Source organism: Sapajus apella, unplaced genomic scaffold (genome assembly GCF_009761245.1).
Source record: "Sapajus apella isolate SASKATOON/1434 unplaced genomic scaffold, GSC_monkey_1.0 scaffold88, whole genome shotgun sequence".
Lineage (NCBI taxonomy): Eukaryota > Metazoa > Chordata > Mammalia > Primates > Cebidae > Sapajus > Sapajus apella.
In genome coordinates, this window is record NW_022437028.1 from 7,601,045 (window position 1) to 7,619,264 (window position 18,220).

Genomic DNA, 18,220 nt, shown 5'->3' on the forward strand with positions numbered 1-18,220 from the left:
GTGGTGCATGCCTGTAATCCCAGCTACTTGGGAGGCTGAGGCAGGAGAATCGCTTGAACCTGGGAGGTGGAGGTTGCAATGGCCGAGATTGTACCACTGCCCTCCAGCCTGGGCAACAGAGTGAGACCCGACCTCAAAAAAAAAAAAAAAGTTAAGCTATAACACATCCTAGCAAAATGATGGTTATTCATGCAATGGAATAACACCCAGCAACAAATACAAGTAAACTACACATATATATGTAAGGCCTGGAAGAATCTCAAAAATGTTAAGTGAAAAATCCATACACCAAAGATTTTATTCTATATGGTTCCATTTTTATAAAGTCCAAGAATAGTCAAAACCGATCTATGAAGACAGAAGTCAGAATAGTGCTTTCTAGTGAAACTGCCTTTGCAAAGATTGACAGTGAGCGAAATCTTAAATAGTTGACTCCATCTTGCTTCTAACCTCGCAGACTGGCTGTCTTTGCTCACTCCTGGTATAGGCCAAGCTAACCATGGAAGGAATTGAGCTTACAGTTTAACTTTGAGGTAAGGATGATAACAGCGCCCCCTAAAACAGATTCCTTCCTTGTTCAGGGGAGGAAGCTGCCTTTGTAAGACTAACGAAAGGCCATGAGATTAGAATGACGGTTGCCTGGATTCCGCTAAAATGTAGACATGGTTTCTTTCTTTCTTTTTTTGTTTTTTTTAGACAGAGTCTTGCTCTGTGACCCAGGCTGGAGTGCAATGGCACCGTCTCGGCTCACTGCAACCTCTGCCTCCCAGGTTTAAGGGATTCTCCTGCCTCAGTCTCCTGAGTAGCTGGGACTACAGGTGCCCACCACCACACCTAGCTAATTTTTGTATTTTTAGTAGAGACAGGGTTTCACTATGTTGGCCAGGCTGGTCTCGAACTCCTGACCTCGCAGTCCACCCACCTCGGACTCTCAAAGTGCTGGAATTACAGGCACGAGCCTCTGCGCCTGGCTGACATGGTTTCTGTAATCCTTTACTGCTCAGAAGACATGTGGCCAGAGGCCATAACATTGATAACTTCCCCAGTCGCTCCGATAGATTACTAGGTTAGAACCTAAGATTGGTCTTTTGAGATGTTTTTCACACTTTGGCATCCTGGCAAATGACTGATCCCACCTGGACTCATGCCTCAGCACTCAACCAGTCCTGTAGCTTTGCACCCAGTGGGGGACTCAGTGCCCAAGGACCATTTTCCACACCCCTAGGATGGCATCCCCAAACAGTAGGCAGCACCCATTCCCCTGCCCATTAAACTATCTTTGAAAAACCCTCACCTCCAAGCCTTTGACGACATTGATTTGAGTGATAACTCCAGTTCTCCCATGTGGCCGGGCTCATGTTACTTAAACTCCTTCTTTACTGCAATACCACGGTCTCAGTGAACTGGTTTTGTCTGGACAGCAGGCAGGAAGAACCCACTGGGCAATTACACTGGGGTGGAGACTTTCTGGGAGCTGATGGAAATGTGTATGCATTTATCAAAACTCATCCAACTGTACACCTAGGATCTGTGGGCCTGGTGCAGGGCTTACACCTAAAATCCCAGGACTTCGGGAGGTCAAGGCAAGATAAATTGAAACCAGGAGTTTGAGACCAGCTGGTCAACGTAACAAGACCCCTGCCTTTATAAAAGAGGGGTTTTTTTTGTTTGTTTTGTCTTTCAAGATGGAGTTTCACTCTTGTTACCCAGGCTGGAGGGCAATGATGCAATCTTGGCTCACCGCAACCTCCGCCTCCCAGGTTCAAGCGATTCACCTGCCTCAGCCTCCTGAGTAGCTGGTATTACAGGCATGCACCACCAAGCCTGGCTAATTTGGTATTTTTAGTAGACTCAGGATTTCTCCATGTTCATCAGGCTGGTCTTGAACTCCTGACCTCAGGTGATTTGCCTGCCTCAGCCTCCCAAAGTGCTGGGATTACAGGTGTAAACTACTGTGCCCAGACAGAAGTTTTTTTTAATTAGCCTGGCATGGTGGTGCATACCTGTAGTCCCAGCTCCTTGGGAGGCTGAGATGGGAGGATTGCTTAAGCCTGGGAGGTCAAGGTGGCAGTGAGCAATGATCATACCACTGCACCCCAGCCTGGGCAACAGAATGAGACCCTATCTCAAAAAAAAAAAGAAAAAAAGAAAGAAACATCTGTGCACTTAAGTATGTATAAATGTTCCCTTTGTTTAAAATACATATATACTTATAGTAACGTGATTTAAAAATTAAAAGCAATTTAAACATCTTATAGTAGAGGTCTAGTTAATAAAGTATGTACATACCCAAGTACTACAACCACTCACAATGATTTTATAGAAGGTTATCTATTGCTGTTGGAAACAGATGCTCGGTGCCACAAAGAAAAATCAGCACTGAGACAAGGGATCTCTCAGCAAAGCAAATTTTCCTTCCTGCAGGACGGGTACCCTCGCTAGCCATGTTGCCACAAAAGTATGAGGAACAAAGGGAAAGCAGACATTTCTCCCTTACACATTCGGGGTTGTTCTTATTTGCTGTGTCTGCTCGCCATTGGTTGAAGCCAGACCTCACAATCTAAACTAAAACTCGATTGGCTAGTAACTTAAAACTTTTTTAAACAGGTAAGGGGCCTAGGCTGTGAGCTGGGACATGCCTGCAAGCACGTCCAGCACAGATATCTTGGTTAAAGTACCAGGACATGGAATGTACTATGTGCCTGTAGGCATGGCATGTTTAACAGCCACATAGGATAGGGCTTAACAAAGAGTTATTAGCACACGTATGATTTATTATTTAACAAGAAGGAAACTTTGGAAGAGGAACTTTTCTACTTCCCACAATTGCCAAAGACAGATGTTCACGATAACTTATGCGAGAAGGAAGCTTATCAGGCTGGGTGTGGGGGCTCATGCCTGTAATCCCAGCACTTTGGGAGGCCGAGCTGGGTGGATCATCTGAGATCAGGGGTTGGCTTGGCCAACATGGTGAAACCCCGTCTCTACTAAAAATACAAAAATTAGCTGGGTGTGGTGATGCGCACCTGTAATCCCAGCTACTCAGGAGGCTGAGGCAGGAGAATCGCTTGAACCCAGGAGGCGGAGGTTGCAGTGAGCTGAGATTGTGCCACTGCACTCCAGCCTGGGCAGCAGAGTGAGACTGTCTCAAGAAAAAAGGAAAAAAGGGAGGGCAGGGCAGGGCAAGACAGAGCAGGGCAGGGCAGGGCAGGGCAGGAAAGAGGAGGGGAGGGGAGGAAAGGGAAGAGGGGGGAAGAGAGGGGAGGGGAGGAAAGGGAAGGGGAGGGGAGGGGAGGGGGGGAGCAGAGGGGAGGGGAGGGGAGTTGTTTGCTGTTTGAGAACTGAAACAAGAAGCCAGGTGTCACCTTGTTTGACCTCAGTAGGAAGTGTGCCTGTCTGGCGACTTGAAGTTTTTGCTACTGTGCCCCATATCCATGAATGACCGCGGCGAGTTACTGATTTGAGGGTTACCCATCAATTTTAGGGAGGCGGCGAATTCACAATACAAAATCTGCAAATCATTAAGACTGACCGTGTGTAGACACATGTAGAAGAGAAAGTATTTCCAAACCTTAGACCTGCACTCCTGGGGCGTCCAGGGAGGGAATCCCCACTGAACCAAAGCAGAATCCACTGAACTGCATCTCATGGACCTGTTTGTTTCCAGAGAGGCAGGAATGAGAAGCAAAACGGAAGTGATGGTGTGGGACTCGCCACAACCATCTTTGGAATGTGCCCAGAGTCACGGGCATGGCCTTGATTTAGCCTGCTGTCTTTATTGGTTTATATTCGGGAATGTAAAATCTTTACAAGGGTTTTCAGGAGCCAATCCCAAACTCAGCCCAGGCTGAGACTCCCAGGAATTTTTCAACAGCCAACTCTCCCATCCCGAGATGCCCAGGGCCCTCAGGCATACAGCTGGAAGGGTCACTTAACACTAAGGCTTGCAGAAGGGGACATGTGTCCTGAGCAAGGTGGTTGAAGCCCAGAAGGTTTCTCCACCGGGGAGGGTCTGGCAGAGGCTCTGAGGCTGAGAGTATCTTGCGAGGTGCTGGAACTCATCATAATCAGTCCAAGAACTCCAGATGTTTCTGGTGAGTATAGTCCCACGCCACATAACATTTCAGGTTGTATACAAGTGGTCCTAAAATTTCTTTTCTTTTTTGAGACAGGGTCTTGCTGTGTCACCCAGGCTGGAGTGCAGTGGCGCAATCTCAGCTCAATGCAACCTCAGCCTCCCAGGTTCAAGCGATTCTCCTGCCTCAACCTCCCGAGTAGCTGGGACTGCAGGAACGTGCCACCATGACCAGCTAATTTTTGTATTTTTAGTAGTGGGGCTTTGCCATGCTGAGGCTGGTCTTGAACTCCTGACCTCAGGTGATCCACCCTCCTTGGCCACCCAAAGTGCAGGGATTACAAACGTGAGCCACCTTGCCTGGCACCCCCCCCCCATAAAATTATAATACTGTATTTTAGGCTGGGCGCAGTGGCTCACACCTGTAATCCCAGCACTTTGGGAGGTTGGCCAACATGGTGAAACTCTGTCTCTACTAAAAATACAAAAATTAGCCGGGCATGGTGGCAGATGCCTGTAATCCCAGCTACTCAAGAGGCTAAGACAGAATTGTTTGAACCCAGAAGGCAGAAGTTACATTGAGCCAAGTTCGCACCACTGCACTCTAGCCTGGCCGACAGAGAAAGACTATGTCTCAAAATAATCATAATAATAATAACGTATTTTTACTGCACCTTTTCTATGTGTATATGTGCTGAGAGACACAAATACCATTATGTTCCTAATGCCACCAGAATTCGACACAGTCACACGCTATATAGGTTTATAGCCAAGGGCAATAGGCTAGACCATCTAGCCTTGGTGTGTAACAGGCTAGACCATCCGGGTTCCTTTAAGTATGTCCTTTGGTGTTCCCACAATGACAAAGTCACCCGATTCTCAGAACATAGCCCCATCATTAAGCCACGCACGACTGTATATTGATAATCAGTATCCATGTGGTTTATCGGATAAGAAATTTCTTCTTGAGGTGAGGTGCTAAGCCCTTGAGGGGAGACGCCTTCGGAACAATTCACCAGCTCACAGTCACCCCCCTTCACCTCTGCCTCCTCTATTGAGAAGGGTGGGCCCACAGCCCACATGAACCTGCTTGGCGGTGAGGACCACCTCTCACGGTCCTGCCGCCTGCTGCCATGGGCTACTATGTTTCAACCACTCAGTCTCCAAGGAGGGCTATGCAACATGTGGAAACAGGCAAAAAGCTGAGGGCCTAGCCTTCTAGAGTCAAGAGCCTTCTAGAGCACTAGCTCATGAGCCCATCCACCTGCCATTTGACGCCCTGGGAGAATGTCACTTTCAGTTATCGCTCACTACGTATTGCAGCTCAGATTCTGCCAAGTTGGTTGTTAACTCATACAAAACTGGTGAGAAGCAAACGATTTTGGCCAGGTGCGGTAGCTCATGCCTATAATCCCAGCACTGTGGGAGGCTGAGGCAGGTGGACCACCTGAGGCCAGGAGTTGGAGACCAGCCTGGCCAACATGGCGAAACCCCATCTCTACTAAATATACAAAAATTAGCTGGGCATGGTGGTGTGTGCCTGTAGTCCCAGCTACTCAGGAGGCTGAGGCAGGAGAATCGCTTGAACCCAGGGGGCAGAGGTTGCAGTGAGCCAAGATTGTGCCACTGCACTCCAGCCTGGGCAACAAAGTGAGACTCCTTCTCAAAAAAAAAAAAAAACAAGCTGGGCGTGGTGGTGGGCACCTGTAATCCAGCTACTCGGGAGGCTGAGGTGGGACAATTTCTTGAACCCAGGAGGCGAAGGTTGCAGTGAGCAGAGATTGCGCCATTGCACCCCAGCCCGGGCAACAGAGCAAGACTCTGTCAAACAAAAAGGAAAAACAGATCATTTCTCTTCAGTAGAGACAATAACCACAAAGGTTTTGTCTCTATTACTGCATAGAATCACACTTAGTGGTCTTAATTTTAGGTTCGTATTTATAGAAATATATAAATTATATACTATATATATATAATATGTAATTATGTTACCAGTTCAGCATCCCAAATCAGAAAATCAGAAATCCAAAATGGTCCACTCAGCATTACCTTTGAGCATCAGGTCAGTGCTCAGAAAGTTGCAGATTTTAGAGCATTTTGGATTTTGGATTAGGGATACTCAAATTGTATATAATTTAAATATAAATTATAATTTAAGTATAATATTTATATATAACATATAATGTATTCATTGTCAATATAAATACAATATAAATTATAATACATGAATTACATATAATATATAATTTACATAACATATAAATATATTTCATATTGTATATATTATATATAACATATAATACAGTAACATATTTTATATATAATTTATTATTGAGATCATGTTAATTATAGAGAAATATATTTTATATATAATGTCAATGACTATATTATATATATTTCAATTATATTTTATATGTTATATATTTCAATAATATATAATATGTATTGTATACTTCAATTATATATTATATATTACTGGAATATATATTAATTATTATCAATAATTATTCAATACTATAGATCTATAATTATTCAGTAATATTGTTCAACATTATATATTATTTAATATATCAATAATTATTTAATATTAATTATTATCAATAATTAACATCAATAATTATTCAATAACATATTATATGTTACCGGAATATCTATTAATAATCTATATTCATATAGAATTGCATATTCCGTATACATATAGAATTCTATGTGTATTATGTTATTCTATATTCCATATTCATAAGAATTATATTATTCTATATATTCCACATTCATGTAGAATAAAATATGTATCTATTTATTCCATATTCATATAGAATATGAAATATATAATCCAATAATTCTATATTATTGAATATGGAATATATATAATTTATATATTATATATCTCAATGACCATATATTACACATTTCAATAATAATATGTAATATACATATTTTATATATACACACACAAAGAATTAATGTTACCCTAAGGGAGGTCTGGCCCTTGTACTTGGTTCCTGGAAGGTATTGTAATTCTGCCAGCTCCCTCTTTAAATGAGCTCAATAAAACCCATAAATCAAACAGTGCTCACTATGTACTTGAAGGAGAATGACCACTTAAACATTTTTTTTTTTCTTTTGAGACAGAGTCTCGCTCTGTCACCCAGGCTGGAGTGCAGTGGCACGATCTTGGCTCACTGCAACATCTGCTTCCCAGGTTCAAGCAATTCTCCTGCCTCGGCCTCCCAAGTAGCTGGGATTACAGGTGCCCACCACCACGCCTGACTAATTTTTGTATTTTTGGTAGAGACAGGGTTTAACCATGTTGGCCAGGCTTGTGTTGAAAACCTGACTTCAAGCGATCTGCCCACTTTGGCCTCCCAAAGTGCTGGGATTACAGGCGTGAGCCACTGATTCCAGCCTCTGAAACCTTCATGCTGAGAGAGGGCTTCTGGAAGCAAGACTTGAATGGTCAGCCCAGAGAGAAATCCATAAAGTACCTTACTGCAGCCTGCCATGGTCTATGGGACCAAGCCACAGTAAAATCTCTGGCTCAGATGAGCTTCCCAACATGGCTGATTTTTTTTTTTTTTTTTTTTTTTTTTTTTGAGACAGGGTCTTGCCCTGTTGCCCAGGCTGAAGTGTAGTGGCTTGATCTCAGCTCACTGCATCCTCAACCTCCTAGGCTCAAGTGATCCTCCTACCCCAGCCTCCTGAATACCTGGGACTCCAGGCGCATGCCACCCCACCTGGCTAATTTTTATGTATTTTAGTAGAGATAGGGTTTCACCATGTTGCCCAGGCTGGTCTCAAACTCCTGGGCTCAAGTGATCCTCCAGCCTCGGCCTCCTAAAGTGCTGGGATTACAGGCGTGAGCCTGACATTGCTGATTTCACTGATCACTGAAACAGGCTCAGGTACTCACCTAAGCGTAATCGCTTCCCTAGAAACACTCGCCTCCTTGGGCTCTGGCAGAATCTAGATGGCAGGTCTGCTCCGTCCTGTTTAGGGGACCAGTCACGGCACTGACCAGAATAACAGATCCAGGTCCTGGCACTGAAAGGCTCAGGCCTCCATGAGGGACCTGTGAGCTGTGGTCCTTCAACACCATAGCATTATGCCAGGGCTGGCCCATTGCATAGAAGCCTGGCATCCCCTCACCCCTTCACCTTAGAGATCCTTCCTGCGCCTCTCTCAAGAAGGATCCAAGTCAGCCCTGTAACAACAGGATAGCCCAGCTTCCCCTGCCAGCATCGGGCACCTCATCAACCAGGACAAGTGGCACCTGTTGGACTCCATGGCATTCCAGCCCCTTTCCCTTAGTTTTGCTCTGGGCCAGAGGTCCCCTGAAGCAATTGTCGGAGTCTTGCTATTTGTCAATTGTGGCTTTGTAACTCAAAGAGCGCTTTAGACAAACTACACTCAAAGCATGTAGATACTGCGATCAAATCAGTAAGTAATAAGATGACAGGGAAGAATTTTGTCAGAAAGTGAAAGTGGAAGACAGCTACTGTTTCCAAATATAAAACTGACCCCTCCGGCCAGGCAGGGTGGTTCACACCCATAAACTCAGCACTTTGGGAGGCCAAGGCAGGAGGATAGCTTGAGCCGAGGAGTTTGAGACCAGCCTGAGCAATACTGCAAAACCTGTCATTAAAAATCATACCAAAAAATAGCTGGGGCCAGGCGCAGAGGCTCATACCTGTAATCCCAGCATTTTGGGAGGCTGAGACGGGGAGATCACCTGAGGTTGGGAGTTCGAGATCAGCCTGACCAACATGGAGAAACCCTGTCTCTACTTAAAATAGAAAATCAGCCAGGTGTGGTGGCGCATGCCTGTAATCCCAGCTACTCTAGAGGCTGAGGCAGGAGAATTGCTTGACACCGGGAGGTGGAGGTTGCAGTGAGCCGAGATGGTGCCATTGCACTCCAACAACAAGAGGGAAACTTCCTCTCAAAAATAAATAAATAAATAAATAAATAAAATAGCTGGGTATGGTGGCGCACACCTGCAGTCCCAGCTACACAGGAGGCTGAAGTGGGAGGATCGATCGAGCCAGGAGTTCAAGGCTGCAGGGAGCCATGATCATGTCACTGCACTCTAGCCTGGGCAATAGAGTGAAACATTGTCTCAAACAAACAAACAAATCTGACCCCTGAGCTTCATCCTCCAGACCCATCCAGCCATGCTGGGAAACAAGGTGGGCTGCAAACTTATTCATTAGGCAGGACTTTATTTCCCCGGCAAGGAGTGAAGGGGGATTTGCTCTGTCAGCCACTGCTGGCCCACCAAAGTGCTGTTGTATGACCTTCTCAGGCTCCAGAGCCAGGCTGAGCCCAGGCCCCCGGGCTAAACACCAGCAGGGCAGAAAGACGGAAAGCAGCTGGGTCAATGCCTGCAGCTACTGGTCAGCCTCTCTGCCTCAGTCTACAAAATACATGGCCTCAGGGCTGGTGAGACCTCATCCGAATTTGCTCAGAGCCCAGATATCCAACTCTCTCTGCCCTGGGGGGTTCTAGGTGCATCGGAGCCAGAAACGGAAGAAACCGGCTAGAAATCAAATCCCCTCCCCTGGCACCAGCATTGTTTTTGGCTTCTGCATTCCACTACCCAACCAATGCAAACTGGGACCTGCCTCGGTGCCCGGGGGCAGGGCGGGCAGCTTCACCCTCGTTTGGCCAGGGCCATCCAGAACATTTGCTTCAGAGTTGATTGGGAAAAAGGAAAGAATTTCAAGCCACGGAGGAAAGGAGAGCTGCTTGCAGGAGGAAGCCAGAGGAGGGAGAAACGCCAGCCTGGCCCGCGCCTGGCCCCCTGCACCCTCCCCTGTACCCCAAGTGCCTGCAGACTTACCCTCATCACAGTTGCTCCCAGTGAAGCCAGGGCAGCACCTCCACTCCAGCGCAGTCACCGTGCGGTAGGACACTCTGTAGGTAGGTCTGATCAGAGTCCTGTAACTAACACACAGACAGTGTCAGCGGGGCCTGAGCTCCCGCCCACCCACTTCCAGACCCCACTCCTGCAAAGATGGGCCAGGCTGTTCTGCCCAGCCAGCGCTCCGGGAGGCCCCCATGGCATGGAACCCCGTGACAGGCTCCCTGTTCACTGGCTGTGCAACTGCCTTTGCAAAAATTATAACAGAAGAAATTATGACGGTGAAAAAGATCAGACCTAACTGACTCCATCTTGCTTCTAACCTCTAGGCTGTCCTTGTTCATTGCTGGGAGTAGGCCGAACTCATCTTGGGAAGAAATTTAGTTTATGGTTTGACTCTGAAACAAAATTGATAGTATCTCTTTCCCAGAAAGACTCCCCTGGTGCCTGGGGACCAGTTGGCCTTTGTAGGACTAATAAATTAGCTACAAGATTAGAAATTATGGTTTAGGAGTCACGTACCCTATGGCTGCAAGAGTCCGAACCTCCCCAAATTGCTCCTGGGGATAACATCGCTATTATAAAACCTAAGGCCAGTGCCTGAGACACTTTGGATATCTAGAAACGCCGTGGATATATATGGATCAGCTGATACCACCCAGACCAGTAATCCCGCTCAAGCAGTGCTGCGATTCCACACAGGAACAGAAGACAGCAAGAAGCCTCACTTCCACCCGCCACGATTCCATCTCCAACCTGACCAGTCAGCACTCCCGACCTCCCGAGCATCTACCCACCAAATTATCTTTAAAAACTCCATCCCAAATGTTCAGGAAACTGATTTGAGTAATAAAAACCTCCAGTCTCCTGCACAGCTGGCTCTGCGCAAATTACTCTCTTTTTTTTTTAAATTGAGACGGAGTCTCACTCCGTCACCTAGGCTGGAGTGCAGTAATGTGATTTCGGCTCACTGCAACCTCTGCCTCCCAGGTTAAAGCAATCCTCTCATCTCAGCCTCCCGAGCAGCTGGGACTACAGGTGTGCGCCATCACGCCCAGCTAATTTTTGTAGTTTTTGTAGAGAGGGGGTTTCACCGTGCTGGCCAGGCTGGTCTCAAATTCCTGGCCTCAAGTGATCTGCCCACCTCAGCCTCCCAAGGTGCTTGGATTACAGGCAAAAACCACTGCACCCGGCCATCTTTCTCTATTGCAATTCCCCCATCTTGATAAATCAGCTCTGTTGGCTGGGCGTGGTGGCTCACGCCTGTAATTCAAGCACTTTGGAGGCCAAGGCGGGTGGATCACCTGAGGTCGGGAGTTCAAGACCAGCCTGGCCAACATGGTGAAACCCCGTTTTTAAAAAATAAATAAAAAGGTAAAAAAAAAAAAATGAGCTCTGTCTAGGCATCGGGCAAGGTGAGCCCCTTGGGCAGTGACAGCTGAGTGACCCTGGACAAGTCACCATCCGTCTCTGTGTCAGCTATGATCTAAACATGGATGGAACTGTAGGCTGTTATCTTACATGAACCACCCAGACACAGAAAGACAAATACTGCATGTTCTCAGTTATAAGAGGGAGGTAAACAATGTGTACATAATGGAGACACAGAAGGGGAGTGGGTAGGTAACAAATGCAATGTACATGATATAGCTTGGATATTTGTCCAAACTCCAAATCTCAGGTTGAAATGTAATAATTCCCAGTGCTAGGTGAAGCCTGGTGGGAGGTGATTAGATCGGAGGACAGACTCCTCATGAATGGTCTAGCACCATCCCGTTGGTGACAAGTGGGTTCTGGACCTGGTTGCTTAAAAGTGTGTGGCACCTCCCCACTTGCTCTCTTTTTTTTTCTTTTTTTTTTAAATGGAGTCTCCCTCTGTCACCAGGCTGGAGTGCAGTGGTGCAGTCTAGGCTCACTGCAACCTCTACCTCTTGGGTTCAAGTGATTTCCCTGCCTCAGCCTCCCAAGTAGCTGGGACTGCAGGTGCATGCCACCACACCCAGCTAATTTTTTGTGTTTTAGTAGAGATGGGGTTTCACTATGTTGGCCAGGCTGGTCTCGATCTCCTGACCTCATGATCCACCCACCTTGGCTTCCCAAAATGCTGGGATTACAGGCATGAGCCACCATGCCCAGCAGCCCCAGCACTCTCTGAATTCCAATTCGCCTTCTGCCATGAATGAAAGCTCCCTGAGACCTCCCCAGAAGCCAAGCAGGTGCCTGCACCATGCTTGTAAACCTGCAGAATTGTGAGCTAAAATAACCTCTTTTCTTTTCTTTTTTTTTTAAGAGACGGGGTCTCACTATGTTGCCCAGGCTGGAGTGCAGTGGCTATTCACAGGCGCGATCCCACTACTGATCAGCACGGGAGTTTTGACCTGCTCCGTTTCCGACCTGGGCCAGTTCACCCCTCCTTAAGTAACCTGGTGGTCCCCCACTCCCGGGAGGTCACCATATTGATGCCGAACTTAGTGCAGACACCCGATCGGCATAGCGCACTACAGCCCAGAACTCTTGGGCTCAAGCGATCCTCCAGCCTCAGCCTCCCGAATAACCTCTTTTCTTTAAAAATTACCCAGTCTCAGGTATTTCTTTATAGCAATGCAAGAATGACCTAATACCGTATATTATTTGGGTGATGGATTTCCTAAGATCCCCGACTTCACCACTGTGCAATAGATCAGTTGCACTTAAAACTCATACATTTATACAAATAATAATAATAAAGTCCCTGGCCGGACATGGTGGCTCACACCTGTGATCCCAGCACTTTGGGAGGCCAAGGTGGGTGGATCACCTGGGGTCAGGAGTTTGAGACCAGCCCTGACCAACATAGTGAAACCCCATCTCTACCAAAAATACAAAAATTAGCCCGGTGTGGTGGCGGGTGCCTGTAATCCCAGCTACTCAAGAGGCAGAGGCAGGTGAATTGCTCAAACCTGGGAGGCGGAGGTTACAGTGAGCTGAGATCACCCCACTGTACTCCAGTCTGGGCAACAGAATGACACTCCATCTCAAAAAAATAAACAAACAAAATAAAATAAAAAATAAAGTCCCCTCTAGCTCTACCATTCTGCATCTCTCCAAGTGTGGCCACCTATGATGGGAAAACGTTCTGAACACTGAACACAGACCAAGATGACAAAGAAAAGGAAAATATTGGCCGGGCACAGTGACTCACACCTGTAACCCCAGCACTTTAGGAGGCCAAGGTGGACAGATCACAAGGTCAGGGGTTCGAGACCAGCCTGGCCAATATGGTGAAATCCCGTCTCCGTTAAAAATACAAAAATTAGCAGGGCATGGTGGCGGGTGCCTGTAGTCCCAGCTACTCGGGAGGCTGAGGCAGGAGAATCCCTTGAAAGTGGGAAGTGGAGGTTGCAGTGAGCCGAGATTGCGCCACTGCATTCCAGCCTGGGTGACAGAGCGAGACTTTGTCTAAAAAAAAAAAAAAAAAAAAAAAAAAAAAAAAGAAAGAAAGAAAAGGAAGACATTAGCAGAACCTGCAAAATGTTCAACTATCCTCAACCCACTAACTCTGACCTTTTTCCCAATTATTTCTTCTTTTGGTTGATTCACCCAATGCATGTTTGTTGAACACCCACTTTGTGCTATATTGTGCTCATAGATTGATAAAACTATGTCCTCATCCTCAAATGAGCGAGACTCCTCTGAAGAGAACTTGGAATATAAGGCCAGGAGCAGGGGTTAAGCCTGTAGTCATAGCACTTTGGGAGGCCGAGGCAGGAGGATTGCTTGAAGCCAGGAGTTTGAGACCAGCCCGGGCAATATACCAAGATGCTGTCTCTACAAAAAATAAAAACTAAAATATTAGCCTGGCATAGTGGTGCACACCTGTAGTCCCAGCTACTTGGGAGGCTGAGGTGGAAGGATCACTGGAGCCCAGGAGTTTTGAGGCTATAGTGAGCCGTGATTGAACCACTGCACTCTGGCCTGGGCAACAGAGCAAGACCCTTTCTCTAAAAAAAAAAAGAAAAAGAAAAAACTTGGAAAGCAGTAGTGGAACTCTTGCAAGAATTAAAAAAAATTCTTACAAAATGCTGTGAATCCCGTGGTAAAGTTTCATGCTCCCACAGTTTTGAAATTTTTCTTACACATAAGTTGGACGCTACTTTGTCACACTCCAAGAATAGTGAATATAAAATGCATGACCAAATTTCACAAGGGAGACGCATTCAGCTTTTATTATTGACTTTACGTGCATCGTCATAACTGCTGCTTGATCAGGCTTGCACAATCTCCCCTTGAAGACCAAACGACATGACTTCAAAAATTTAAATCTGCTGACATCGAGCAACTTAATCGGTGAATGAAAAAATCATGAATTAATTGGTAGCAGCAGGCGTGACGTTTGGAGACCCACTGTTGACAGGAAAATACACGAGTGATGAATTGGATTTCAGAAGTGCGGCTCTGAATCTGAAAAATCCTGCTATGCTCGTTGCTTTTTTTAAAAAGCAAAAACCTACGCTCATGTTTCATAAACATTCCAGCAAACCAGTTTTCCCCTGGAGATCTGGGGGCTGGCGTGGTTGTGTGCAGCTGGGTAGGAAGTGTCTAGTAAGGAGGTAGAGCTAACCAGGAGAAGTGCCCACAGTTGTGAGCTGGAGAGAAAAGCCCCAGCCTTTGGGAGCAACTGGGCAACCCAGTGCACGATGTGGGGCTGGGAGGGGGTGGCAGAGCTGTAGTGCCAAGGTCATCCCCCCTTACAGCAAATGGCTCAGGATGGGATGATGAGCCTGAGTCTGAAGAGTACAAATACACTCTTTGCACAATAAACACGCACTCACATACATGCACACGCACACATTCACATACACACCCATGCAAGTACACACGTGCTTCACACGCTTGCACAGACTCACTTGCATGCTCTCACACACACACACTCACACATTCACACACTCACTTGCTCTCTCACACTCACACAAACACACTTGAGCACACTTCCACACACACTCTCAGGCGAACACGCACTCAGCACCCTGAGACTCACTCATGCACACTCACATTCACATATTATTTTTTTTCTTTCTTTTTTCTGAGACGGAGTCTCGCTCTTGTTGCCCAGGCTGGAGTGCAATGGCGCAATCTGGGCTCACCTTAACCTCTGCCTCCCAGGTTCAAGTGATTCACCTGCCTCACTCTCTGGGGTAGCTGGGATTACAGGCATGCAGCACCATGCTGGGCTGATTTTGTATTTTTAGTAAAGACAGAGTTTCTCCATGTTGGTCAGGCTGGCCTGGAACTCCCGACCTCGGGTGATCCACGCGCCTCAACCTCTCAAAGTGCTGGGATTACAGGCCTGAGCCACATACTCTTACACAATTATGCACACACACGCACCTTCTCACACACTGGCATAAACACACACTGAGCCTGACACTAACACACTAAACACGCTCACATACCTGAGGACTAAACTCTGACCGTTTCCTTCTCTTGGCCAAATTCCTATCTGAGGAGTCTGGGGAGTCACGCCTTTCAAACCACAAACCCTCATCACACGGGTTTTATTTGAACCCTATAGAATGTGGCTGGCTTTCCAACCAGACTGTAGCGTAACATCGCATGGAAGATAAGGGAAAAAATCAAGATATTTAAACCCCAAGTATGTTTCTATGCCACATCTTTTGTTTTGTTTTGACAACGTTGCTTTGCCACCATGCTGGAGTGCAGTGGTGCGATCTCAACTCACCGCATCCTCCGCCTCCCAGGTTCAAGCGATTCTCCTGCCTCAGCTCCTGAGTAGCAGGGATTACAGGCGCCTGCCACCACACCCAGCAAATCTTTTGTATTTTTTAGTAAAGGCAGAGTTTCACCATGTTGGTCAGGCTGGTCTCAAACTCCTGACCTCAGGTGATCCACCCACCTCGGCCTCCCAAAGTGCTAGGATTACAGGTGTGAGCCACCGCGCCCCACCGAGACAAGGTCTTTCTCTGTCATCCAGGCTGGAGTGCAGTCATGCAGTCACAGTTCATGCAGCCTCAACCTCCCTGCTTCAAGTGATCCTCCTGCCTCAGCCTCCTAAGTAGCTGGGACTGCAAGCATGCGCCACCACACCCAGCTAATTTTCTTTTTTTTTTTTTTTTTTTTTTGAGACAGAGTCTCACTCTGGTGCCCAGGCTAGAGTGCAATAGCGCGATATAGGCTCATTGCAACCTCCATCTTCTGGGTTCAAGTGATTCTCCTGCCTCAGCCTCTTAAGTAGCTGAGACTATAGGCGTGCACCACCATGCCCAGCTAATTTTTTTTGTTGTTGGGTTTTTGGTTGTTGTTTTTTGGTTTGGAGTTTTTTTGAGACAGAGTCTCACTCTGTCACCCAGGCTGGAGTGCAGTAGTGCAATCTTGGCTCACTGCAACCTCCTCTTCTTCCTGGGTTCAAGCAATTCTCCTGCCTCAGCCTCCCGAGTAGCTGAGATTACAGGCATACCACAACACCCAGCTGATTTTTATATTTTTACTTGAGACAGGGTTTCACAATGTTGGCCAGGCTGGTCTCGAACTCCTGACCTCAAGCAATCCGCCAGCCTCAGCCTCCCAAAGTGCTGGGATTACAGGTGTGAGCCACTGTGCCCAGCTTTTTGTTAAAATTTTTTACAGAGATGGGTCTTGCTATGTTCCCCAGGCTGGTCTCAAACTCCTGAGGTCAAGTGATTCTCCCACCTCGGCCTCCCAAAGTGTTGGGATTACAGACATGAGCCACTGCGCCCAGCTATCAACACACTTAATATTCACATGTGCACACTCTCACACACTCTCACATTCACGTGCATGCCTCATTGCTGTGTTATAGGATGATGCTAAAACAGGACTCATCCACCCACCATTTCAGGAGGGGTCTTACAGGCGGAGGACAAGGCCATAGGTGCCGAGTGTCCTGAAAGTGAGGAGCTGCACCAGCCGAGCGCCAAATGCTATGCCCGGTGAAACTGGTTCTGGCGGCCTTAGCATCTCCACCTCCAGGCTACATAAAAGAAAGTGGGCTGGGCGCAGTGGCTCAGGCCTGTAATCCCTGCACTTTGGGAGGCCAAGGCAGGTGGATCACTTGAGGTTAGGAGTTCGAAACCAGCCTGGCCAACACGGTGAAACCCCATCTCTACTAAAAATACAAAAAATTAGCCAGGCGTGGTGGCAGGCACCTGTAATCCTAGCTACTCGGGATTACAGGCTGAGACAGGAGAACTGTTGAATCCGGGAGGCGGCGGTTGCAGTGAGCCGAGATGGCACCACTGTACTCCAGCCTGGGCAACAGAGCGATACTGTGCCTCAAAAAAAAAAAAAAAAAAAAAGAAAAAGAAAAAAAAGAAAGTGAAGAATTCATGGCTGGGAGGGGCGGGGGTTTGCAATGTCCCCAGTAGGGATTCCTTTGAAGAATGCGGTGACCTTCAACACGACACCTCAGAGGGGAGGAGATTTAGCTGCTTCCTAACTTACCCCCAAGAGAGCTTCAAGGAGAGTACAACACCCCTTCCCCAGTTTGGGGACCACGGAAGCCAGGGAAGACTCTGACTCTACCTTGGAGGGGACAGCGGTGGCAGAACACAGTAGCCAGCTCCCCTCTGAAGCATACGTGTGGATTTCACACCAGCCAGATGTGGAACCCCAGCACCCCGCAAAGGAAGCAGGACTTGCAAGAGGGGTACCTGGGACTGGGTGACCCAGCAGCAAGGAGGATGCCGGGAAGTCAGAGGTGGAGGGCACAGTCCTGAGTGGGCAGCCAGACAGGGACCCCCAGCCTCCGTGAAGTGGAAGTGTCCAGGCTGGGCAGGCGTCATGCCCGGGAGATCCAAGAACGCATCCCACGAAAGGGCCAGCAATTCACAGGAGTCAGTCAGGGACCACATCAGCAGAGGACAGCAGTATCAACTGAGTGAAAGTCTCTGCCCCGCCACTGTCTGGTCCCCTCCTTCCCCACCCCAAGGGGCCCCTAATCAGCAACTGCAAGTGAAAAATAAAGACAGGTGGGGCACGGTGGCTCAGGCCTGTAATCCCAGCACTTTGGGAGGCTAAAACAGTCGGATCACTTGAGGTCAGGAGTTCAAGACCAGCCTGGCCAACCTGGAGAAACCCCATTTCTACTAAAAATACAAAAATTAGCTAGGCATGGTGGTGTGCGCCTGTGATCCCAGCTACTCAGGGGGCTGAGACAGAAGAATCGCTTTAGCCTGGGAGGCAGAGGTTGCAATGAGCCGAGATGGAGATCACGCCACCGCACTCCAGCCTGGGTGACAGACGCCATCAAAAAAAAAAAAAAAAAAAAA

The 18,220-nt window shown here is 47.3% G+C and overlaps 1 protein-coding gene across 1 annotated transcript in view; it reads right to left on the reverse strand.

Moving 5' to 3' along the window:
• COL26A1 (collagen type XXVI alpha 1 chain) overlaps positions 1-10,017 on the reverse strand; it is a 93,317-nt gene extending 83,300 nt beyond the window's left edge. The window contains exon 1 of the mRNA XM_032255088.1: positions 9,915-10,017. The gene's annotated coding sequence lies outside the window, so the exon portion shown is untranslated. The remainder of the gene's footprint in view (positions 1-9,914) is intronic.
• Between the last annotated feature and the right edge of the window lie 8,203 nt (positions 10,018-18,220).